Source organism: Ranitomeya imitator, chromosome 5 (assembly GCF_032444005.1).
Source record: "Ranitomeya imitator isolate aRanImi1 chromosome 5, aRanImi1.pri, whole genome shotgun sequence".
Lineage (NCBI taxonomy): Eukaryota > Metazoa > Chordata > Amphibia > Anura > Dendrobatidae > Ranitomeya > Ranitomeya imitator.
In genome coordinates, this window is record NC_091286.1 from 636,489,844 (window position 1) to 636,516,373 (window position 26,530).

Consider the following 26,530-nt stretch of genomic DNA (forward strand, 5'->3'; position numbering starts at 1 on the left):
TGTTGACCGTTTGCTTCTGGCATTCCCTGCACACAGCGCCCGTGATCGTTCTCACACGAGCTCCAGGGGCCAGCAGACCAGAGGTGTTAGAGGGGCAGAAATCAGAAGTGGCGTTGGCCAGAGGGGTTTTCTGACCAGGTTGTGGAGTGATTTTTCTATGACCGCAGACAGGACAGGTACTGCAGCATCAATTCAAAGTGACAGGAGACAACATTTGTCCAGTATGGTTACAAACTATTTTTCATCCCTTATCGACGTTCTCCCTCAACCGTCATTCCCATTTGATTACTGGGCATCCAAATTAGACACCTGGCCAGAATTGGCAGAATATGCATTGCAGGAGCTTGCTTGCCCGGCAGCTAGTGTCCTATCAGAAAGAGTATTCAGTGCTGCAGGTTCAATACTAACAGAAAAAAGGACTCGTCTGGCTACCCAAAATGTAGATGATCTAACCTTCATTAAAATGAACCACAACTGGATTTCAAAATCTTTTGCCCCACCCTGCCCGGCTGACACCTAGCTTTCCTATGAAAAGGTCTTGCCTGTGGACTATTCTGAATGACTTTTCCAATCTCGTAATTTTCTTCACCTGATTGTCCAGCATACGACATGTTTCCACCTCACGAAATGGCCAAACTCCCCACACGGGGCCGTGCTATCGCCACTTTGCGCTTGGACCCTTGAGAGTGCTGTTTGTCTGAAGAGGTGGGTGTGGCCGCTTTTGGTCGACGGCACTGCCACTGGGTCCCTCATAGTACAATAAAGTGTCTCTGGCGGTGGTGGTGCGCACCCAACGTCAGACACACCGTTGTAATATGAAGGGCCCTGTGCCTGTACCGCCGGCCACAAGCCAGTTCCCCCCCCAGCTCAAACAGTGCTCTACCACTAGCAAAATTATCTCTCACAGCTTCACCAATGTGTAGTCTAGGCGCTGACATCCTTCAATGCCTGGCACTGACAATACCATTGTTTTGACATTTTTGTTATGTTAGGCCTTCGAAGCCTGTCTGCGGTCCCTTCTTTCTACAACTACTACACTGACCAGGCCACTGCTGGCCGTGTTACCCTGGAACCAATTTAAAAGTGCCTATAGTCAGCCCAATTTTGTTATGTTAGGCCTTCGAAGACTGTCTGCCGTCACTCCTTCCACTAGACTTCCACTGACCATACACTGCTGCCCATGTACCCCTGGAACCAATTTAAAGTGCCTACAGCCAGCCCAATTTTGTTATGTTAGGCCTTGGAAGCCTGTCTGCGGTCACTCCTTCCACTAGACTTCCACTGACCAGACCACTGCTGCCCATGTACCCCTGGAACCAATTTAAAAGTGCCTACAGCCAGCCCAAGTTTGTTATGTTAGGCCTTCGAAGCCTGTCTGCGGTCACTCCTTCCACTAGACTTCCACTGACCAGACCACTGCTGCCCGTGTACCCCTGGAACCAATTTAAAAGTGCCTACAGCCAGCCCAAGTTTGTTATGTTAGGCCTTGGAAGCCTGTCTGCGGTCACTCCTTCCACTAGACTTCCACTGACCAGACCACTGCTGCCCGTGTACCCCTGGAACCAATTTAAAAGTGCCTACAGCCAGCCCAAGTTTGTTATGTTAGGCCTTGGAAGCCTGTCTGCGGTCACTCCTTCCACTAGACTTCCACTGACCATACACTGCTGCCCATGTACCCCTGGAACCAATTTAAAAGTGCCTACAGCCAGCCCAAGTTTGTTATGTTAGGCCTTCGAAGCCTGTCTGCGGTCACTCCTTCCACTAGACTTCCACTGACCAGACCACTGCTGCCCGTGTACCCCTGGAACCAATTTAAAAGTGCCTACAGCCAGCCCAAGTTTGTTATGTTAGGCCTTGGAAGCCTGTCTGCGGTCACTCCTTCCACTAGACTTCCACTGACCAGACCACTGCTGCCCGTGTACCCCTGGAACCAATTTAAAAGTGCCTACAGCCAGCCCAAGTTTGTTATGTTAGGCCTTGGAAGCCTGTCTGCGGTCACTCCTTCCACTAGACTTCCACTGACCATACACTGCTGCCCATGTACCCCTGGAACCAATTTAAAAGTGCCTACAGCCAGCCCAAGTTTGTTATGTTAGGCCTTCGAAGCCTGTCTGCGGTCACTCCTTCCACTAGACTTCCACTGACCAGACCACTGCTGCCCGTGTACCCCTGGAACCAATTTAAAATTGCCTACAGCCATGTTTTATTATTTTAGGCCTTCGATGCCTGTCTGCGGTCACTCCTTCCACTAGGCCTCCACTGACCACACCACTGCTGCCCGTGTACCCCTGGAACCAATTTAAAATTGCCTACAGCCATGTGTGATTATTTTAGGCCTTCGATGCCTGTCTGCGGTCACTCCTTCCACTAGACTTCCACTGACCATACACTGCTGCCCATGTACCCCTGGAACCAATTTAAAAGTGCCTACAGCCAGCCCAAGTTTGTTATGTTAGGCCTTCGAAGCCTGTCTGCGGTCACTCCTTCCACTAGACTTCCACTGACCAGACCACTGCTGCCCGTGTACCCCTGGAACCAATTTAAAATTGCCTACAGCCATGTTTTATTATTTTAGGCCTTCGATGCCTGTCTGCGGTCACTCCTTCCACTAGGCCTCCACTGACCACACCACTGCTGCCCGTGTACCCCTGGAACCAATTTAAAATTGCCTACAGCCAGCCCAATTTTTTTATTTTAGGCCTTCGATGCCTGTCTGCGGTCCATTCTTTCAACTACTACTACACTGACCAGGGCACTGCTGCCCAAGTACCCCTGGAACCAATTTAAAATTGACTACAGCCATGTGTTAATATTTTAGGCCTTCGATGCCTGTCTGTGGTCACTCCTTCCACTAGGCCTCCACTGACCACACCACTGCTGCCCGTGTACCCCTGGAACCAATTTAAAATTGCCTACAGCCATGTGTGATTATTTTAGGCCTTCGATGCCTGTCTGCGGTCACTCCTTCCACTAGGCCTCCACTGACCACACCACTGCTGCCCGTGTAACCCTGGAACCAATTTAAAATTGCCTACAGCCATGTGTTATTATTTTAGGCCTTCGATGCCTGTCTGCGGTCACTCCTTCCACTAGGCCTCCACTGACCAGACCACTGCTGCCCGTGTACCCCTGGAACCAATTTAAAATTGCCTACAGCCAGCCCAATTTTTTTATTTTAGGCCTTCGATGCCTGTCTGCGGTCCATTCTTTCAACTACTACTACACTGACCAGGGCACTGCTGCCCAAGTACCCCTGGAACCAATTTAAAATTGACTACAGCCATGTGTTAATATTTTAGGCCTTCGATGCCTGTCTGTGGTCACTCCTTCCACTAGGCCTCCACTGACCACACCACTGCTGCCCGTGTACCCCTGGAACCAATTTAAAATTGCCTACAGCCATGTGTGATTATTTTAGGCCTTCGATGCCTGTCTGCGGTCACTCCTTCCACTAGACTTCCACTGACCATACACTGCTGCCCATGTACCCCTGGAACCAATTTAAAAGTGCCTACAGCCAGCCCAAGTTTGTTATGTTAGGCCTTCGAAGCCTGTCTGCGGTCACTCCTTCCACTAGACTTCCACTGACCAGACCACTGCTGCCCGTGTACCCCTGGAACCAATTTAAAATTGCCTACAGCCATGTTTTATTATTTTAGGCCTTCGATGCCTGTCTGCGGTCACTCCTTCCACTAGGCCTCCACTGAACACACCACTGCTGCCCGTGTACCCCTGGAACCAATTTAAAATTGCCTACAGCCAGCCCAATTTTTTTATTTTAGGCCTTCGATGCCTGTCTGCGGTCCATTCTTTCAACTACTACTACACTGACCAGGGCACTGCTGCCCAAGTACCCCTGGAACCAATTTAAAATTGACTACAGCCATGTGTTAATATTTTAGGCCTTCGATGCCTGTCTGTGGTCACTCCTTCCACTAGGCCTCCACTGACCACACCACTGCTGCCCGTGTACCCCTGGAACCAATTTAAAATTGCCTACAGCCAGCCCAATTTTTTTATTTTAGGCCTTCGATGCCTGTCTGCGGTCCATTCTTTCAACTACTACTACACTGACCAGGGCACTGCTGCCCGTGTACCCCTGGAACCAATTTAAAATTGCCTACAGCCATGTGTTATTATTTTAGGCCTTCGATGCCTGTCTGTGGTCCCTCCTTCCACTAGGCCTCCACTGACCTGTCTACTGCGGCCCGTGTACCCCTTGAACCAACCTAATAAAATATTTAAAAAATTAATTTGATTATAAAAAATAAGATCGTGTTGAGATCTCAAATGCAGACATTTTAACAATCAAAACAAACACACAACAAATATCTGGAACTGTACTACAAAGGTCCAACAGCTACAATTTCTTTCTCCTGCAAGAAGTTAACTGAAAGTTTTTTGGAGTTGTTAACACAGATATGGCATCCACCGAGTGTTGTCCTGTCGCGTCTCCTTTAAATTATTTCCAATAAGATGTTAAACTATTAATTTAATAAAATCAATAATTAAAAAAATAATTGAGTAAGTCAAAAGCACATTGCAAATAAACATTAATTACAAATCAAGAAGCATGGCGCGTCCGAGGGTGAGTAGATACCGAATAAGAATATAATCACCCTCGGACGCGCAATGCTTATTTACAACAGCCTTCCTTCCTAAGAATCAGCCCTTCCGTGGTGTAGAGAGAGGTTGTGTTACACTCCAAGGTGTTCCCCAGGTTGCCTTTCCTGAGCTTCGATCTTCCGGCTCTCGTTTAGTAGCTGTTGGAAACTACGCTGCATTAGGCCTACTAATTGTGTATGGGGTGTAGAGACAGGTTGTGTTACACTCCAAGGTTTTCACCAGGTTGCCTTTCCTGAGCTTCGATCTTCATGCTCTCGTTTAGTAGGTGTCGGAAAGTAGGCTGCATTAGGCCTACAAATTGGGTATGGGGTGGAGAGAGATGGTGTGTTACACTCCAAGGTGTTCCCCAGGTTTCCTTGCCATTGCTTCGGTCTTCCGACTCTCGTTTAGTAGTTGTAGAAAAGTACACAGCATTAGGCCTACAAAATGGGTATGGGGTGGAGAGAGATGGTGTGTTACACTCCAAGGTGTTCCCCAGGTTGCCTTTCCTGAGCTTCGATCTTCATGCTCTCGTTTAGTAGGTGTCGGAAAGTAGGCTGCATTAGGCCTAAAAAATGGGGAATGGGGTGGAGAGAGATGGTGTGTTACACTCCAAGGTGTTCCCCAGGTTTCCTTGCCATTGCTTCGGTCTTCCGACTCTCGTTTAGTAGTTGTAGAAAAGTACACTGCATTAGGCCTAAAAAATGGGTATGGGGTGGAGAGAGATGGTGTGTTACACTCCAAGGTGTTCCCCAGGTTGCCTTTCCTGAGCTTCGATCTTCATGCTCTCGTTTAGTAGGTGTCGGAAAGTAGGCTGCATTAGGCCTACAAATTGGGTATGGGGTGGAGAGAGATGGTGTGTTACACTCCAAGGTGTTCCCCAGGTTTCCTTGCCATTGCTTCGGTCTTCCGACTCTCGTTTAGTAGTTGTAGAAAAGTACACAGCATTAGGCCTACAAAATGGGTATGGGGTGGAGAGAGATGGTGTGTTACACTCCAAGGTGTTCCCCAGGTTGCCTTTCCTGAGCTTCTATCTTCAGGCTCTCATTAAATTGTGGTTAAATGGAACAACTGCATTTGGCGTACTAGTTGGTTTGGGGCCTACTATCGGTGTCTGCCACTCCTTGCTGTTCTCCTGGTTTCCTGTCCTGAAATTCCATTTTCAGCCTCTCGTTAAGTAGTTGTTAATGTTAGACTGCATTTGGCCTACTAGTTGGGTTGGGGCCTACTATCGGTGTCTGCCACTCCTTGCTGTTCTCCTCCACTGAACAAAGCTGTGCCGCCTGTTTACTACGGTTGCCAATTTTGAACTGCATTTCGACTACTTACTGATTTGGCCCTACTCTCTGTGTCAGCCTCTCATTCCAGTTGTCCTCCACTGCAATGCCCCCTGGTTATTCCTGTGTTACCAATTTTGAACTGCATTTAGCCCACTTTCTTCTTTGGGCCTATATCTGTGTTTCCACTTCATCGTGCCCATTGCCCAGCCAGTGATAGATGAGTCTGCTGGTACATTGACCCATAACGCAACATTCCCCGTGCACGCTACACAACAACATTGTGACCCTGCTGAAAGTCAGGTTGCTCTTCCCGCATACCATACCACCTTACACGGGGACAAAGAGGAAGGTGCAGATGAAAGTGCAGGTTCCTTCATCAGGTGGGGGGAGGAATACTAGTTGGCGACGTCACTGGCACAGGGCCTCTCATAGTACGCAAAAGTGTTGCTGCCGGTGGGAGGCGCCCCCGCCGTGCAAACACACCGCTGTACTTTGAGGGGCCCTGTGCCAGTGCCAATGCCAACGAGTGGGCCCCCCCCTGCTTGCTCAGGATCACAGCACTTGCAAAGTTGAAATACTTACCTCTCCCTGCTCCACTGCCGTGACGTGGTCCAGATTTACTGGGCCCACTAATTACTTGAACCAGCCCTACCCCCCACAACTTTAGCCAAATGACCCCCAATTTCAAATGCCTTCCAATTATTTTAATGTAAATTACGCTTGACAAGCTTCATTAAGAAGAATGGATGGTTTTGACATTAAAATGGGCACTCTAGGTGTTTTCCTGGCCCCCACTCACTGCCGACTATGCTGCCCCATTGACTTGCATTGGGTTTCGTGTTTCGGTCGATCCCGACTTTACGTCATAATCGGCCGATTTCACTCGACCCGACTTTGGACATAGTCGGGTTTCGCAAAACCCGGCTCGACTCTAAAAAGGTCAAGGTCGCTCAACTCTACTAGCTAGCCCTAGAGATAGAAAATAAAGCCTACCTTGCCTCAGAGAAATTCCCCAAAGGAATAGGCAGCCCCCCACATATAATGACTGTGAGTAAAGATGAAAGTCACAAACGCAGAAATGAAACAGGTTTCAGCAAAGGGAGGCCAGACTTACTAAATAGACAGAGGATAGGAAAGGTAACTTTGCGATCAGCACAAAAACCTACAAAGACCACGCAGAGTGTGCAAAAAAGACCTCCGCACCGACTCACGGTGCGGAGGGGCCACTCTGCATCCCAGAGCTTCCAGCTAGCAAGACAAAATCATGATAACCAGCTGGACAAGAAAACAGTGAACAAATAATGACTATCAGGAACTTAGCTTCTGCAGGAGAAGGCAGGTCACCAGAGAGATCCAGGAGCGAACTGAACCAATGCAAACACATTGACAGCTGGCATGGAGTAACGATCTGAGAGGAGTTAAATAGAGCAGCCAACCAAAGGATAAACCACGTCACCTGTGTAAGGACCGTCAGAAGCAGCAGCTTCACTCATAGCCACCAGAGGGAGCCCATAGACAGAACTCGCCGAAGTACCATTCACGACCACAGGAGGGAGTTCGACAACAGAATTCACAACACACTGGTGTCTATCTCTCTGCAGGGCTCATTTATCTTGAAGTAAGTCTTTGTTGCAGGCTTCTTGGAGAGAGTTGTCCCTCATGGAGGGGAATACCCTTTGGTGGGAGCAGTTAAAGGCTTCGCTATCTTGGATCTCCTGAGATCACCGCATTGAACTGTGTGAGCATCATCATGACACCAACACAGTTCAAGCCAGTGATAGAGCAGGGAGACACAAGCTCCCTGCCCTATCACTGTCCGTCTCCTTGTAAACCGCAGACCGTGGCTTTCTAGTCATCAGTGTGCTCACGCAGGGTGATGGGATGATGTAATTTCATCGCACCGCTCTGCAGTCCAGAAGAGAAGACGGAAGCAGTGGTGCTGGGAATTAGGAGGCGAGTATAAACTTCATTATTTTTTATATGAACAGGTTGTGGGGCCATCATACTATATATATGGGGACCGTCATAATATATATGGGGGGCTGGGGCCATCAAACATATATATGTAGGGGACCATAATACTTTATATGTGGGGGCCATCAAACTATATATGTGCGGAACATCAAACTATATATATGGGGGTTAGTATAACTCAAATGTCCAATAAGTAAATTAAATGGCACTTCATATAGCTAATTTCCAAACACATGAAATGTACATATGAGGACAAGTTGGATCGCGCCCCAAGGGCAGCGGGGTACTCGGTACTCAGTCCTGCGGTTCACAGGGGGGATGTCACGGTGGCTGAGCTGGTCCGTGACCCTTGGGACGTCCGTGTAAAAGGGAAAGGTCTTTAAATGGATATGTTCATGACGCCACCTGTGGTATTCGGTCAGGATGACCGACGCTGCTTTAAAGGGGTCCGATGGGGTGATGTTATGGCAGCTGGATGGCATACCTTCCCACAGGTGAAGTGTATCCCAAGGGCTTCCCGGTGTGTAGATGGTGGATGGTGAGAGGCGCAGTGAAGAACGAGGACACAAGGTTGCAGTCTCTTTACCTTTTATTGAAGGCTTCAGCATCCACAGTCCAGGGTACCAGACCACAGGGCAGGCAGAGTCCGGCTGCTTTGGAGGCAAGTCCAGAGTCCCCTTATCCAGGTGGAAATCAGTAGCCTTCCTTTGCACTGCAGTGTTGTAGTCCCTTACTGCTAAGCTTCTCATAAGGTCCTCACAGATGTTGTAGATGTTATGCCTCTCTCTCTTTCCCCCAGATAGGATAGGACAAACCCGTATGACTGGTGGCTTGAGGCGGTTTATAGGGACTCCAGCTTGCCCCAGCCTCTGAGAGTTGCCACCGTGCCTCCTGGGTATAGGTTGGACAGGTACCGTGGAAGTAGCTGTCCTGCCGGTCTCTGAAGTAAAGCGTAGAGATCCTTACTTCCTCGGTATTCCAGCCACCGGATTTCTGCGCCTCAGAAGGAAGCAGCCTGATCCTGGCTGATCTCCCTCTGATATCCTCTCCTTTGCTTTGCTTTCCTTCACGCTCGCTGCAATATGTTCTGCTTTCTATCCGTCTGTTTCCTAGGAGCTGCAGCACTTCAGGCTGCAGGGCTCCAAAGCTTCCTCTCCCTTTGTCTTTCTGACAGGAACTGAACTCTTTCCCTCCAGATCAGGATGTTCTTATAGGAGAGTTCACCTTAAACAGGCTTAGAGCTCCCCCTTCTGGTCTGGAGTGTGAATATGTTGCATGCATTGTGCTACCTGACAAAGAGTTCTCCTTCATTGCCTGCAAACGTAGCATCACTCCCCTTGAGGAGAAAGCAACACCACTGCGACGACCAGGACCCTAGGGCGCTGCAAATACATTAGTGACTGTTTAGTACATCTATACCAGGTACATCATAGAGTGGATAATATGGGTAACTGAGTCCTATACATGCGATTACACCTATCACTGGTTCCATAATGGACTGTAGTACTTTGTATCATTTATATACAGTATATGGTGCTGTGGGGACCATCATACTAAATATAGACGGTTGTGGAGGCATTATACTATATATATATATATATGGGGCAGTGGGGACCATCATACTATTTATGGGGCAATGGGGACCATCATATTATATATGGGGCTGTGGGGACATCATATTATATATATGGGGCTCTTGAGACCATCATACTATATATATGGGGCTGTGGGGACCATTATACTATATATATGGGGCTGCGGAGACCACCATACTATATATATGGGAATGTTGGGACCATCAAATTATATATGGTGCTGTTGGGACCATCTTACTATATATATGGGGCAGTGGGGACCATCATATTATATAAGGGGCTGTGGGGACCGTCATATTATATATTGGGCTTTTGGGACCATCATATTATATACAGTTAGGGCCAGAAATATTTGGACAGTGACACAATTTTCGCGAGTTGGGCTCTGCATGCCACCACATTGGATTTGAAATGAAACCTCTACAACAGAATTCAAGTGCAGATTGTAACGTTTAATTTGAAGGGTTGAATAAAAATATCTGATAGAAAATGTAGGAATTGTACACATTTCTTTACAAACACTCCACATTTTAGGAGGTCAAAAGTAATTGGACAAATAAACATAACCCAAACAAAATATTTTTATTTTCAATATTTTGTTGCAAATCCTTTGGAGGCAATCACTGCCTTAAGTCTGGAACCCATGGACATCACCAAACGCTGGGTTTCCTCCTTCTTAATGCTTTGCCAGGCCTTTACAGCCGCAGCCTTCAGGTCTTGCTTGTTTGTGGGTCTTTCCGTCTTAAGTCTGGATTGCAGCAAGTGAAATGCATGCTCAATTGGGTTTAGATCTGGAGATTGACTTGGCCATTGCATAATGTTCCACTTTTTGGCACTCATGAACTCCTGGGTAGCTTTGGCTGTATGCTTGGGGTCATTGTCCATCTGTACTATGAAGCGCCGTCCAATCAACTTTGCAGCATTTGGCTGAATCTGGGCTGAAAGTATATCCCGGTACACTTCAGAATTCATCCGGCTACTCTTGTCTGCTCTTATGTCATCAATAAACACAAGTGACCCAGTGCCATTGAAAGCCATGCATGCCCATGCCATCACGTTGCCTCCACCATGTTTTACAGAGGACGTGGTGTGCCTTGGATCATGTGCCGTTCCCTTTCTTCTCCAAACTTTTTTCTTCCCATCATTCTGGTACAGGTTGATCTTTGTCTCATCTGTCCATAGAATACTTTTCCAGAACTGAGCTGGCTTCTTGAGGTGTTTTTCTGCACATTTAACTCTGGCCTGTCTATTTTTGGTATTGATGAATGGTTTGCATCTAGATGTGAACCCTTTGTATTTACTGTCATGGAGTCTTCTCTTTACTGTTGACTTAGAGACAGATACACCTTCTTCACTGAGAGTGTTCTGGACTTCAGTTGATGTTGTAACGGGTTCTTCTTCACCAAATTAAGTATGCGGCGATCATCCACCACTGTTGTCATCCGTGGACGCCCAGGCCTTTTTGAGTTCCCAAGCTCACCAGTCAATTCCTTTTTTCTCAGAATGTACCCAACTGTTGATTTTGCTACTCCAAGCATGTCTGCTATCTCTCTGATGGATTTTTTCTTTTTTTTTCAGCCTCAGGATGTTCTGCTTCACCTCAATTGAGAGTTCCTTTGACCGCATGTTGTCTGCTCACAGCAACAGCTTCCAAATGCAAAACCACACACCTGGAATCCACCCCTGACCTTTTAACTACTTCATTGATTACAGGTTAACGAGGGAGACGCCTTCAGAGTTAATTGCAGCCCTTAGAGTCCATTGTCCAATTACTTTTGGTCCCTTGAAAAAGAGGACGCTATGCATTACAGAGCTATGATTCCTAAACCCTTTCTCCGATTTGGATGTGGAAACTATCATATTGCAGCTGGGAGTGTGCACTTTCAGCCCATATTACATATATAATTTTATTTCTGAACATGTTTTTGTAAACAGCTAAAATAACAAAACTTGTGTCACTGTCCAAATAATTCTGGCCCTAACTGTATGTGGCTGTGGGGACATCATATTATATATATGGGGCTGTGGGGACCATCATACTATATATATATATATATCGAGCTGTGGGGAACATTATACTATATATATGGGGCTGTTGGGACCATCATATTATATATGTGACTGTGGGGACCATCATGCTATATATATGGGGCTGTGGGGACCATCATACTATATATGGAGCTGTGGGGATCATTATACTATATATATGTATATGGGGCTGTTGGGATCATCATATTTTATATGGGGCTGTGGGGACCATCATATTATATATGATATATGTATGGTGCTGTAGGAACCATCATACTGTATATATATGGCGCTGTGGGGACCATCATACTATATGTGGAGCTGTGGGGACCATCATACTATATACATGGGGCTGTGGGGACCATCATACTATATATATGGAGCTTTGGGCACCATCATGCTATATATATGGTGCTGTGGCGACCATCATACTATATACAGTGCCTTGCAAAAGTATTCAGCTCCCTTGAACTTTTCAACCTTTTTCCATATATCATAATTCAAACATAAAGATACCAAATGTAAATTTTTGGTGAAAAATCTACAACAAGTGGAATACAATTGTGAAGTTGAACGAAATTTATTGGTTATTTTAAATTTTTGTGAAAATTCAAAAACTGAAAAGTGGGGCGTGCAATATTATTTGGCCCCTTTAGTTTCAGTGCAGCAAACTCACTCCAGAAGTTCATTGTGGATCTCTGAATGATCCAATGTTTCCTAAATGCCTAATGATGATAAATATAATCTACCTGTGTGTAATCAAGTCTCTGTATAAATGCACCTAAGAAGTTTTTCTATTATTTGCGTTACTTGACAGACTTTATGATGTTTTCTCAACATTTTCATCTAGTTAATGACTCTATTGGAGAAGAAACCCTATTTCCTGTTTAAACGTTAAAAAGAGTCTATGTTACTTTTATCACTAGTAATACTATAACTGTTTGTGATTCTGTATCTGTCTGCATCACTTTTCAATAAAAAGATCATTGAAAAGAAAAGGGTTCTGTTTGAAGCACAGAGAGCATCATGAAGACCAAGGAACACAACAGGCAGGTCCGTGATACTGTTGTGGAGAAGTTTAAAGCCGGATTTGGATACAAAATGATTTCCAAAACTTTAAACATCTCAAGGAGCACTGTGCAAGCAATCATATTGAAATGAAAAGGGTATCATACCACTGCAAATCTTCCAAGACCCAGCCGTCCCTCTAAACTTTCATCTCAAACAAGGAGAAGACTGATCAGAGGTGCAGCCAAGAGGCCCATGATCTCTCTGGATGAACTGCAGAGATCTAGAGCTGAGGTGGGACAGTCTGTCCATAGGACAACAATCAGTCGTACACTGCACAAATCTGGCCTTTATGGAAGAGTGGCAAGAAGAAAGCCATTTCTCAAAGATATCCATAAAAAGTGTTGCTGAAAGTTTGCAGCAAGCCACCTGGCAGACACACCAAACATGTGGAAGAAGGTGCTCTGGTCAGATGAAACCAAAATCGAACTTTTTAGCAACAATGCCAAATGATACGTTTGGCGTAAAGGCAACACTGCTCATCACCCTAAACACACCATCCCCACTGTCAAACATGGTGGTGGCAGCATCATGGTTTGTGCCTGATTTTCTTCAGCAGGGACAAGGAAGATGTTTAAAATTGATAGGAAGATGAATGGAGTCAAATACAGGACCATTCTTGAAGAAAACCTGTTTGAGTCTGCAAAAGACCTGAGACTGGGACGGATATTTGTCTTCCAACAAGACAATGATCCCAAACATAAAGCAAAATCTACAATGGAATGGTTCACAAATAAATGTATCCAGGTGTTAGAATGGCCAAGTCAAAGTCCAGACCTCAATCCAATCAAGAATCTGTGGAAAGAGCTGAATACTGCTGTTCACAAACGATCTCCATCAAACCTCACTGAGCTTGAGCTGTTTGCCAAGGAAGAATGGGCAAGAATATCAGTCTCTCGATGTACAAAACTGACAGAGGCATATGCCAAGCGACTAGCAGCTGTAATCACAGCAAAAGGTGGCGCAACAAGGTATTAAGTTAAAGGGGCCGAATAATATTGCACACCCCACTTTTCAGTTTTTGAATTTCCACAAAAATATAAAATAACCAATAAATTTGGTTCAACTTCACAATTGTATTCCACTTGCTGTTGATTCTTCGCCAAAAAAATGCATTTGGTATCTTTATGCTAGAAGCATGATATGTGGGAAAAGGTTGAAAAGTTCCAAGGAGTTGAATACTTTCGCAAGGCACTGTAAATGGGACTGTGAGGACCATCACACTATACTGTGTATATGGGGCTGTTGGGAACATCATATTATATATGGGGCTGTGGGGACCATCATGTTATATATAGAGGGTTATGGAGGCATCATATTATATTAATGGAGCTGTTGGGACCATCATACTATATATTTGGGGCTGTAGGAACCATCAAACTATATATATGGGGCTGTGGGGACCATCATACTATATACAGCTTTGGCAAAAATTAAGAGACCACTGCAAAATGTTCAGTTTGATTTTTCTCTTTCTAGGTATATTTTTGAGTAAAATGTAAATTGTTCTATTATTTTATAAACTTCTGACAACATGTCTCCGAATTTCCAAGCAATACATTTTGTATTTTATTTTTTTTTTTTGAAAGGAGAAAATTTAGAAAAAAGGTGCCAATACCCCATATGTGGGGGAAAGTCACTGTTTGGGCGCATAGAAGGGGTCAGAAGAGAGGTAGCACTGTTTGACTTTTCAACACAAAATTGGCTGGAATCAATGGCGAGCACCATGTCGCATTTGGAGACCCCCTGATGTACCTAAACAGTGGAAACCCCCCAATTCGAACTACAGCCCTAACCCCAACACACCCTTAACCCTAATCCCAACTTTCACATAATCCCAACCCTAACCACAACCATAACCCAAACCATAACCCTAACCCCAACCCTATCCCTAGCCCTAACCTTAATGCTAACCCTATCCCCAATTCTAACCCTAGCCCCAACCCTAACCATAGCCCAACCCTAATCCTAGCTCTAACCCTAACCCAACCCTAACCCTAGAACCAATTCTAACCCTAGCCCAACCCTAACCCTAGCACTAAACCTAGCCCCAAACCTAACCCTCTCCTAGCCCCAACCCTAACCCTAGCCCAACCCTAACCCTAGCTCTAACCTCAACGCTAACCCTAGCCCCAACCGTAACCATAGCCCAACCCTAATCCTAGCTCTAACCCTAACCCAACCCACCCTAACCCTAGAACCAATTCTAACCCTAGCCCAACCCTAACCCTAGCACTAAGCCTAGCCCCAACCCTAACCCTCTCCTAGCCCCAACCCTAACCCTAGCCCAACCCTAACCCTAGCTCTAACCTCAATGCTAACCCTAGCCCCAACCCTAACCCTAATGGGAAAATTGAAAAAAATGCATATTATTTTTTAAATTATTTTTACCTAACTATGGGGGTGATGAAGGTGGTTTGATTGACTATTTGTTTTATGTTGATCACTGGGATAGGGTCTATCACAGTGGTCAAAATGAACCAATAGGAAAAATCTCCTATTGTTGCTAAGTATCGGCCAGCAAATCTAGGCGGGCGCACTGCACATGCGCAAGCCATTTTCTTCTGGGAAGATGAAGTGGAAGGCCGGAGGACGTAGCCGGAGTGTTTGGGGATGGCAGAGGTACCTGGGAAGCTTGGGGGACCCATTTCTCTCTCCTCTGTTATGCTAGATCAAATCAGAGGAGAGAGAGAAATTAAAGGGAAATCAGACTTTTTTTTTCGATCGCCATTATTCAGTGAATAACGGCGATCACAAGACTGGAGACAGTGAAAACTGACCTGAATCATGCTCTTTGGGGTCTCAGCGCTGGTGTGCAGTATACTCTTATTTCTCAGCACTGTTTAAAAGTGGCGCTGAAGAATAAGTACCCTTAACTGCCGCTGTTACAAGGCGTACAGGCAGGTCGTTAAAGGGTTAATGTGTTTCAATCATCAATTATGTAGTAGAAGGTGTATGGTGGTTTCATTGGTCTTTGTATAGAGTGTTGTTATGTAGCAGTAATCATCATATTATATTATAAATTCGCTGTGTAGTGTTAATGGTAATGGGCATTGTTTAGCTGTATAGTTTTGGTCTTTTATAGCAGTGTTTTGATAATATTGGTCTTGCAATAGTGTATTCTTGGTTAGTAACAGTAGAATACTGTAATTATATACGTATATATCCTCTTTTAAATGGCTGTAGGGGTTCGTATGCGGAGACATGCACTTTGGGGCTTGGGTCCCTCATCTTATAGGACCTTAGCAGCACACCTGGTCCGTTTGTAGCCCATATCACATGAATGGGTCGATTGGTGCCGATTTATGGGCAAAAAAGGATCAGCCTAAATGTCATTTATTTACAGTGCGGACCATGGGCAGTGTATGTTCTGATGTGCAGTGCTGTGCCTATGGATGTTAAATAGGATCTCTCTACCCTACCCATATGGACAAACATAAGGAAACATATGCTTCCTGCCAACGCAAGCACAATACTCAAGATATATTAGTAAGCTTAATGCTTTCAGCTATATTTATATACTCCCGGAGAACACATTTTATGTGTTTCTCTTTTATTCATTACTCATAATTTATATGACATACTCGCTACATTGTACAGGGAATATACTCTTATCCGTCTCTCGTGGGAATAACATTCCACTCTTCCCTATCCTAAATATACACACTAGACACAATTTTTGTAGAAATCAGAATAATTAAGAACCTAGTTGTCATTCTTTTATATATTGCAATAAAACACCAGTATGAGATTTTCATATTTTCCGAGCAATTGATTTTTTTCACATAAAATAAAAATTCCTGTACACAACCACATCTCATCTTAATGAGTACCTTATATATCTTTTATGGATATTATACCTTTTCAGTATGCAACATACATGATGATAATGTAAATGTATTAATATATGTGAGAATTTGGCAATAAAGGAAAAGATGAACAATTCTGGCAAAATTTGAATTTGCCAGATTTGCTTGAATTTGGCTGGAAAATTGAATTCAGCTTTTGCATCAAATGGGACCTGATTGTCAGTAAAAGATACCTAGAATGGGCTAAAAAGAAATATAATTCTCACCTTGCCCTCACCTGTTCTGCCATCCCAGCTACCCATTAGGTTGTTAGCTGGCTCCCCTTTTTATGTCTCTGGTCTTATTCTCTTTAGCTGTTACTTATACTTCCTGTTCTTTCAGGAAAAGTTTTCAGCAGGCTCCTGATCAACAGAGGCAGGATTACAATGACAGGTAACACCTCTATACACAGCTGATAACACAGGATCCACCAATCACAATAGGCGGACAGTGTCACAGCTGACCCTGCTCCCTGTAATGATTCCACCCCTAAACGTGTCTGGGATGCACTTACTGACAGATCAACCGTCTAATCTGGTACAGGGGCATGCTGAAGCTGTCAGTACTTTGATTGACAGTTCAGTCATCCAGTCTGGTGCAGGGGCTTGTTGAGTTATCAGTGTTTTGATTGACAACTCAAACATCCAATCTGAGACTTGGAGGTGCTGGGCTGTCTTCAGGTGTTCTCTGTCCAAGATGATTGCCCTGACTGACTGTTCCAGAAATCTGTCAGACGTAGCTTCACCTAAGTGTGGTTGGCTTTCTCTGTGCCTAATGTTTTGCTTGATGATCTTTCACTACCTGACCTTGGACCTTGTTCTGACTATTTGTGTGTTTAACCCATTTGCTCAGATCCACTTTCCTCAGCCTATTTGACCTCAGACCGTGATCTGTCTACGCCTTTGTCTCATCCCTCTCTTTATGACATACCCTCCTGGTCTTTGACCTCAGATGCCTTGATTATCCTTATTCACTCCTAGCCAGTGAGAAGTAACTCAGCGTCACACTCCCCTTCCGTTCAAAATGACCTTTGCACACACTCATTAGATGCTTCAGAAGATAGTGCCTGAGTCTATTGCTGCTAATGTACAATGGCATGGAAAAATATTCACCAGTTTAGCTTTTTATCTGTTTTGTTACATTATAACTTGGATGTAAATATTTTTGTAATCTGATTTGTGTGTGATGCATCAGCACTAAATAGTCTAAGTTGGTGAAGTGAAGTGAGAAAAATATAAGCGTGAATTAAATTTATGGGATTAAACAACTAAAATTTGCATCACTAACCAAACAACACCATGACGACCTAGGAGATCTCCAAACAAGTCAGGGACAAAGTTGTTGAGAAGTTCAGGTTAGGGTTGGGTCACAAAAAATTATCCCAATCTCTGATGATCCCCGGGAACACCATCAAATCCATTATCATCAAATACACCGAACATTGTGCTACAACAAATCTGCGAAGAGAGGGCCGCTCACCAAAACTCTCAGCCTGGGCAAGGAGGGCATTAACCAGAGAGGCAGCACAAAGACCAAAGTTAAACCTAAAAGAGCTGCAGAGTTCCCAAGCAGAGACTGTAGTGTTTTCCATATGACCACAATAAGCGGTACACTTAATAGAGGTGGCCTTTGTGGAAGAACGGGCAGAAAAAAGCCTTTACTTAGACACAAAAATGGTAAGGCTCTTTTTCAGTTTGCCAAAAGTCATGCAAGACTCCCCAAAGGTATAAAATAAGGTGCTGGGGTCAGATGAGACCAAAATTTTACTTTTTGGCCACCAAGGTAAACGCTATGTCTGGTGCCAAACTTACATAGCTCATCACCCCAAGAACACCATCCCAACAGTGAAACATGGTGGTGGCAGTTTCATGCTGTGGGGATGTTATTCGGCAGCCATGACAGGGAAAATGGACAGAGTCGAGGGGAGGATGGATGATGTGAAATACAGTGATATTCTTGAGCAAAACCTTTTTCAGTTCATCAGTGATTTGAGACTGGAACGTAGGCTCACCTTCCAACAAGACAATGACCCAAAGCATACTGCTAAAGCAACACTGGTGGTGTAAAAGGAAACATGTAAATATTTTGGAGTGACCTAGTCAAAGCCCAGACCTTAATCCAATTGAGTCAGACTTGAAGATGGCTGATCACCAAAGAAAACCATCAAGCTTGAAAGAATTGAAGCAGTTTTGCCTTGAGAAATGAGCAAAAATCCCAGCGGCAAGATGTGGAAAGCTCAGAGAGACTGATCCAAAGCGACTTGCAGCTGTAATTGCTGCAAAAAAAGAGGTTACTCAAAAGTCCTCACTTTCAAGGGTCCTGTTTGTTATTTTCTTCAGAATAAAAAGAAAACCAAATGTTCACAGTTGTAGGCATGTTCTTTACATGAACTGATGCAAACCGTCAAAAAAACAGTGAAATTCCAGGTTGTGAGGTAGCAAAACACAGAAAATGGCAAGGTGAATTATTATTATTTATTTATATAGCACCATTAATTCCATGGTGCTGTACATGAGAAAGGGGTTACGGGAATGAATACTTTCGCAAGCCACTGTACATGTAGATTTCATGAAACAATCTGCTCTCTGCGCCATCATATCTGCACATGGGGGCAAATGTAATGTTTTAGCTTACGTCTGACACACTCTTTTTAAATGTAATTTTTATCTTTATTGTATGTTTATATCTGTGTAATAAAGATATTATATTTTTCAGAGAATTTCTGGCTAATACATACATGCATATATACCTAAAGATAACAAATGAAAATTTTTGGTGAAGAATCAACAACAAGTGGAACACAATTGTGAAGTTGAACAACATTTTTTGGTTACTTTAAATTTTTGTGGAAATTTAAAAACTGAAAAGTGGGGCGTGCAATATTATTCGGCCCTTTTACTTTCAGTGCAGCAAACTCATTCCAGAAGTTCATTGTGGATCTCTGAATGATCCAATGTTGTCCTAAATGCCTAATGATGATAAATATAATCCACCTGTGTGTAATCAAGATTGTGTATAAATGCACCTGCTCTGTGATAGTCTCAAGGTTTTGTTTGAAGCACAGAGAGCATCATGACGACCAAGGAACACAACAGGCAGGTCTGTGATACTGTTGTGGAGAAGTTTAAAGCCGGATTTGGATACAAAATGATTTCCAAAACTTTAAACATCCCAAGGAGCACTGTGCAAGCGATCATATTGAAATGGAAGGAGTATCATACCACTGCAAATCTACCAAGACCCGGCCGTCCCTCTAAACTTTCATCTCAAACAAGGAGAAGACTGATCAGAGATGCAGCCAAGAGGCCCATGATCACTCTAGATAAACTGCAGAGATCTACAGCTGAGGTGGGTCAGTCTGTCCATAGGACAACAATCAGTCGTACACTGCACAAATCTGGCCTTTATGGAAGAGTGGCAAGAAGAAAGCCATTTCTCAAAGATATCCATAAAAAGTTTCATTTAATGTTTGCAACAAACCACCTGGGAGACACACCAAACATGTGGAAGAAGGTGCTCTGGTCAGATGAAACCAAAAATCGATCTTTTTGGCAACAATGACAAAAGATATGTTTGGCGTAAAGGCAACACAGCTCATCACCCTGAACACACCATCCCCACTGTCAAACATGACTATGACTATGGTGTATGGTATACTAATAAATGTATTTTTCATAGACTTGATGGATGGAGTGGAAAACGGAAAAGGAGGGGAGGCAAGCGCCACCGCAGGAAACAGAAGGAAACCAGAGAAGAACAAACCCCAGAGACAACCGAATTTGAGGAAAAAGGAACAGACCTCGTAATTAACATTTCACAGAAGGTATTGTCCGATATGGAGATCTCTGTACTCAGCAAGGGGTTATCATTCAGCCCATGTTCCCATATGGACTGGTTCCAGCTGCAGTTGGACTTAGGACAATTCTTTAGGAGGTTAAAACTAAGGGAGTGGTTCTCCGACAAAGAGGTCACTAAGAAAGAAAAAACAGGTGAACTTGATTTAAAAACTGTGGGATTGGTTAGGGAGAGCCATTTTACTCCAGAGACATGTTCAAGTGTGATTGAGGCATTTGAGAGAGCAGTCCTTATGGACATTGAAAGCCTTAGAGGTAATGCTCACAAAGATTTTAGACACCCTAATATCTTGAGGGAAGAATTTGTTGCGTTGCAGGGGCTTGTCCATGACGACGGCATCGTGATTAAACCCGCTGATAAGGGGGGCGCTGTCGTCGTCATGGACAGGTCAATGTACATTGAAGAGATTATGAGACAACTACAGGATGAAAATGTATATGCCAGAATGGAAGGTGATCCTAAATATAATATTAACAGGGAGATTAAAGAGATCTTGAAACAAGCTTTAGAGGGATACATCATAGATCAGGACCTACATGATTACTTACTAGTTGAATACCCAAGAATGCCGGTGTTATATATAACACCCAAAATTCACAAAACATTAAACAACCCTCCCGGCCGCCCGATTATATCGGGAGTGAAATCAATCTTCAGCAAAATGGGTATTTTTTTAGATAAGATCCTTAACCCCATAGTAAAAAATGGTAAGTCTTATATAAAAGATACCACAGATTTCTTGAACAAACTTGAAGGGGTGAAATTGGATCAAGAAGTTATCCTGGCGTCATTTGACGTTGTATCATTGTATACATCCATAGATCATGAACGGGGATTGGAGGCGGTTGGGAAAAAATTAAATGGAGCTAAATATACAGATGAAAGCAGGGCGTTCATACTACAAATACTAGAAATAATATTGAAGCGCAACTATTTCCTGTTTGGAGATGTGTTCTATGCACAAAAAAGAGGGACGGCTATGGGGGCCAATATGGCCCCCTCTTATGCAAATCTTGTAATGGAAATTCTAGAGGAGGAGCACATCTACCCGTCTTGCCATTTCCAGCATGTGCTGGTATGGTGGAGATATGTGGATGATGTGTTCCTCCTCTGGACGGATACACAATTGGCATTAGAGAGATTCCTGGGATACCTTAACACTACTGATCCTACCATCAAGTTCACACTAGTGTCATCCAGAATAGAGTTACAATTTTTGGATGTACTAATTAGACAAAAAGAACATGGGCTGGATACTACTTTATTTGTAAAGAGTACAGGTAGGAACAACCTACTGACATATGATAGTCAACATCCACGTAGCATGGTCAGGTCGATACCATTAAGCCAGTTATTGAGAGTGCGACGAGTGGTTCAAAATGAGGAGGAGATAGATAAGGTGATGGATTCTCTCATAAAAAAATTTAAAGACAGGGGTTATCCAAAGGAACTCCTAGTAGAGACTAAAAACAGGGTATTAAAAGTGGAAAGGAGTGAGTTAATTAGAAATAAAACAAATGTGAATAAGAAGAAATACCCAGAGCGCATTCCCATGATAACAACGTATGTGGAAGAAAGTGGAGATGTGGCCAATATAATTAAAAAACATTGGGGGATGTTGGGAAAATGTCTCCCTAATATTAAAGAATTTAAAATGCCACCACTATTTTCCTACAGAAAAAGCAGAAATATTAAAGACTATCTAGTCAAATCAGACATAGGACCGATTAAGAAGAACACACAGGTAACCTTAACGGGTAGAAAGCAAAAGGGGTGTTTTCCTTGTTTAGGATGTGTCAATTGTGGACACATAATAAAAGGATCCACATTTCAACATCCAGAAACGAATAAAGTATATCAGATTAAACATTACCTTACGTGTAACTCTGATTACGTTATTTACCTACTGATGTGCCCCTGCAATTTGTGGTACATTGGGGAAACAACGTGCACATTTAAAGTGAGGATGAACCAGCATAGGTACACTATTAGGAAAAAGAGAATGGACCTCCCAGTACCAAAGCATTTTACTGAACACAATCACACTGAGAGAGAATTGAAATTTAAAATAATAGATGCAGTGCTTCCACTGAGGAGAGGGGGTGACAGGGAACAGATGTTGAAGAAAAAGGAGCTCATGTGGATCTATGAGTTGAACACCCTTAAACCAAAGGGGTTAAATGTAGATTTTAGTTTACATGGGACCATATGAATGAATATCTTGGTATGGTTGCTGAATCTAACAGTATAATTTGAAGTTCCGTAGATATATGTTGGTGTTTCTGTTGAGATATCCAATTTTTAAGGATTGCATGTTTTTTGGATATGTTTATTCATTGTTGTATTATTTATTTTTAGATGCACCGAGATATGAAAATTGATGCCAAGTGGAACATGACTGTGTGGAGGATGATTAAATTTAGTATATAAATCTAATGTACATTATTATTTCAAATAAATCATTGTGAAATAATTATATATTTTTCTAATTTTATTTATATAGGAGAATAGATGGCATGCCAATCAAATATGCTGCCATTTGTCGCTTTTTCACGTGGGGACATATAGAAGTAAAGCGGTAGCCAGGACTAGGGTGCTATCACTCATTGCGTGGATGGCTGCAGCGCCTTGGCCTTAAAGGGTTAAGTCGCTGGATCACTGTAGCGCATGACCCCCGGAGACAGCCTGAGTAAGGTGCCGTCCGGAGGGTCAGGGTGGGAACATGCACCTGTATATAGGTCGATATGGCGTGACATAATATATTGAAAAGGTTTTATTAACCTGGGTCCCGCTGTGAGGATTATAGCGAAGTAAATGAATATATGGGAAGATGTGAGAATCCTCAGCAAGCTATCTGCGCATGTGTAGTCTGAATACTCTTTTACAAAGAGCACTATGGGAAGAAACAAGCCCCAACAAAGATGGCTGTTGTGAGTTCTGTGGCAGGGCTCCCTCCTGTGGTCACGGGTGGTACTTCGGCTGGTTCTCTCTGTGAACTTCCGTTGGTGGAGGAAAATGGTACTGCGGCTTCTGAGTTTCCTTCCTCAGGTATGGGGTGAAGTCGTTAGGTGCTGCTCTATTTAACTCCACCTAGTGCTTTGATCCTGGCTTCCAGTCAATGTTCTAATATTGGACCTGTTTCCTCCTGGATCGTTCCTGTGGCCTGCTGCTCTGCATAGCTAAGTTCCTCTTTGCTATTTGTTTGCTGTTTTTTTCTGTCCAGCTTGTCAATTTGTTTTTTACTGCTTGCTGGAAGCTCTGGGACGCAGAGGGTGTACCTCCGTGCCGTTATTTTGGTACGGAGGGTCTTTTTGCCCCCTTTGCGTGGTTTTTGTAGGATTTTGTGTTGACCGCAAAGTTACCTTCCTATCCTCGCTCTGTTCAGAAAGTTGGGCCTCACTTTGCTAAATCTATTTCATCTCTACGTTTGTCTTTTCATCTTACTCACAGTCATTATGTGTGGGGGCTGCCTTTTCCTTTGGGGTATTTCTCTGAGGCAAGGTAGGCTTATTTTCTATCTTCAGGCTAGCTAGTTTCTCAGGCCGTGCCGAGTTGCATAGGGAGCGTTAGGCGCAATCCACGGCTGCCTTTAGTGTGTTGGAGAGGATTAGGGATTGCGGTCAACAGAGTTCCCACGTCTCAGAGCTCGTTCTTGTTTTTTGGGTTATTGCCAGGTCACTGTATGTGCGCTGACCTCTATGTCCATTGTGGTACTGAATTACCTTTCATAACAGTACTGGAAGCCAAAAGTACTAATGATTCCCAATAGAGGGAAAAAAGAAGTTCTGAGACCATTTTTTTTTCTTTGCACTGTGTTTTGCCTTTTTTTCCCCTAGACATTTGGGTGGTTCAGGACACAGGTGTAGCAATGGACATTAAAGGTCTGTCTTCATCTGTGGATCAGCTCACGGCAAAAGTACAAAGTATTCAAGACTTTGTGGTTCAGAATTCTATGTTAGAACCGAGAATTCCTATTCCTGATTTGTTTTTTTGGAGATAGAACTAAATTTCTGAGTTTCAAAAATAATTGTAAACTATTTCTGGCTTTGAAACCTCGCTCCTCTGGTGACCCAGTTCAACAAGTTAGGATCGTTATTTCTTTTTTGCGTGGCGACCCTCAGGACTGGGCATTTTCTCTTGCGTCAGGAGATCCTGCATTAAGTAATATCGATGCATTTTTCCTGGCGCTCGGATTGCTGTACGATGAGCCTAATTCTGTGGATCAGGCAGAGAAGAATTTGCTGGCTCTGTGTCAGGGTCAGGATGAAATAGAGGTATATTGTCAGAAATTTAGAAAGTGGTCCGTACTCACTCAGTGGAATGAAGGTGCGCTCGCAGCTATTTTCAGAAAAGGTCTCTCTGAAGCCCTTAAGGATGTCATGGTGGGATTTCCTATGCCTGCTGGTCTGAATGAGTCTATGTCTTTGGCCATTCAGATCGGTCGACGCTTGCGCGAGCGTAAATCTGTGCACCATTTGGCGGTATTGCCTGAGCTTAAACCTAAGCCTATGCAGTGCGATAGGACTTTGCCAGAGTTGAACGGCAAGAACACAGACTTCAGAATGGGCTGTGTTTCTACTGTGGTGATTCCACTCATGCTATCTCTGATTGTCCTAAGCGCACTAAGCGGTTCACTAGGTCTGCCATCATTGGTACGGTACAGTCAAAATTTCTTCTGTCTGTTACCTTGATCTGCTCTTTGTCATCGTATTCTGTCATGGCATTTGTGGACTCAGGCGCTGCTCTGAATTTGATGGACTTAGAGTATGCTAGGCAATGAGGGTTTTTCTTGGAGCCCTTGCAGTGTCCTATTCCATTGAGAGGAATTGATGCTACGCCTTTGGCCAAGAATAAGCCTCAGTACTGGACCCAGCTGACCATGTGCATGGCTCCTGCACATCAGGAGGTTATTCGCTTTCTGGTGTTGCATAATCTGCATGATGTGGTCGTGTTGGGGTTGCCATGGCTACAAGTCCATAATCCAGTATTAGATTGGAAATCCATGTCTGTGTCCAGCTGGGGTTGTCAGGGGGTACATGGTGATGTCCCATTTCTGACTATTTCGTCATCCACCCCTTCTGAGGTTCCTGAGTTCTTGTCTGATTACCGGGATTTATTTGATGAGCCCAAGTCCGATACCCTACCTCCGCATAGGGATTGTGATTGTGCTATCGATTTGATTCCTGGTAGTAAATTCCCTAAAGGTCGACTGTTTAATTTATCTGTGCCTGAGCACGCCGCTATGCGGAGTTATGTGAAGGAGTCTTTGGAGAAGGGGCATATTCGCCCGTCATCGTCGCCATTAGGAGCAGGGTTCTTTTTTGTAGCCAAGAAGGATGGTTCACTGAGACCTTGTATAGATTACCGCCTTCTAAATAAGATCACGGTTAAATTTCAGTACCCCTTGCCATTGTTATCTGATTTGTTTGCTCGGATTAAGGGGGCTAGTTGGTTCACCAAGATAGATCTTCGTGATGCGTATAATCTTGTGCGTATTAAGCGAGGCGATGAGTGGAAAACTGCATTTAATACGCCCGAGGGCCATTTTGAGTATCTAGTAATGCCATTCGGACTTGCCAATGCTCCATCAGTGTTTCAGTCCTTTATGCATGACATCTTCCGAGAGTACCTGGATAAATTCCTGATTGTGTACTTAGATGACATTTTGATCTTCTCCGATGATTGGGAGTATCATGTGAAGCAGGTCAGAACGGTGTTTCAGGTCCTGCGTGCTAATTCTTTGTTTGTGAAGGGATCAAAGTGTCTCTTTGGTGTTCAGAAGGTTTCATTTTTGGGGTTCATCTTTTCCCCTTCTACTATCGAGATGGACCCTGTTAAGGTCCAAGCCATCCATAATTGGACTCAGCCGACATCTCTGAAAAGTCTGCAAAAGTTCCTGGGCTTTGCTAATTTTTATCGTCGCTTCATCTGCAATTTTTCTAGTATTGCTAAACCATTGACCGATTTGACCAAGAAAGGTGCTGATTTGGTCAATTGGTCTTCTGCTGCGGTGGAAGCTTTTCAAGAGTTGAAGCGTCGTTTTTCTTCTGCCCCTGTGTTGTGTCAACCAGATGTTTCGCTTCCGTTCCAGGTCGAGGTTGATGCTTCTGAGATTGGAGCAGGGGCTGTTTTGTCGCAGAGAAGTTTTGATTGCTCGGTGATGAAACCATGCGCCTTCTTTTCCAGGAAGGTTTCGCCTGCTGAGCGAAATTATGATGTGGGCAATCGAGAGTTGCTGGCCATGAAGTGGGCATTCGAGGAGTGGCGTCATTGGCTT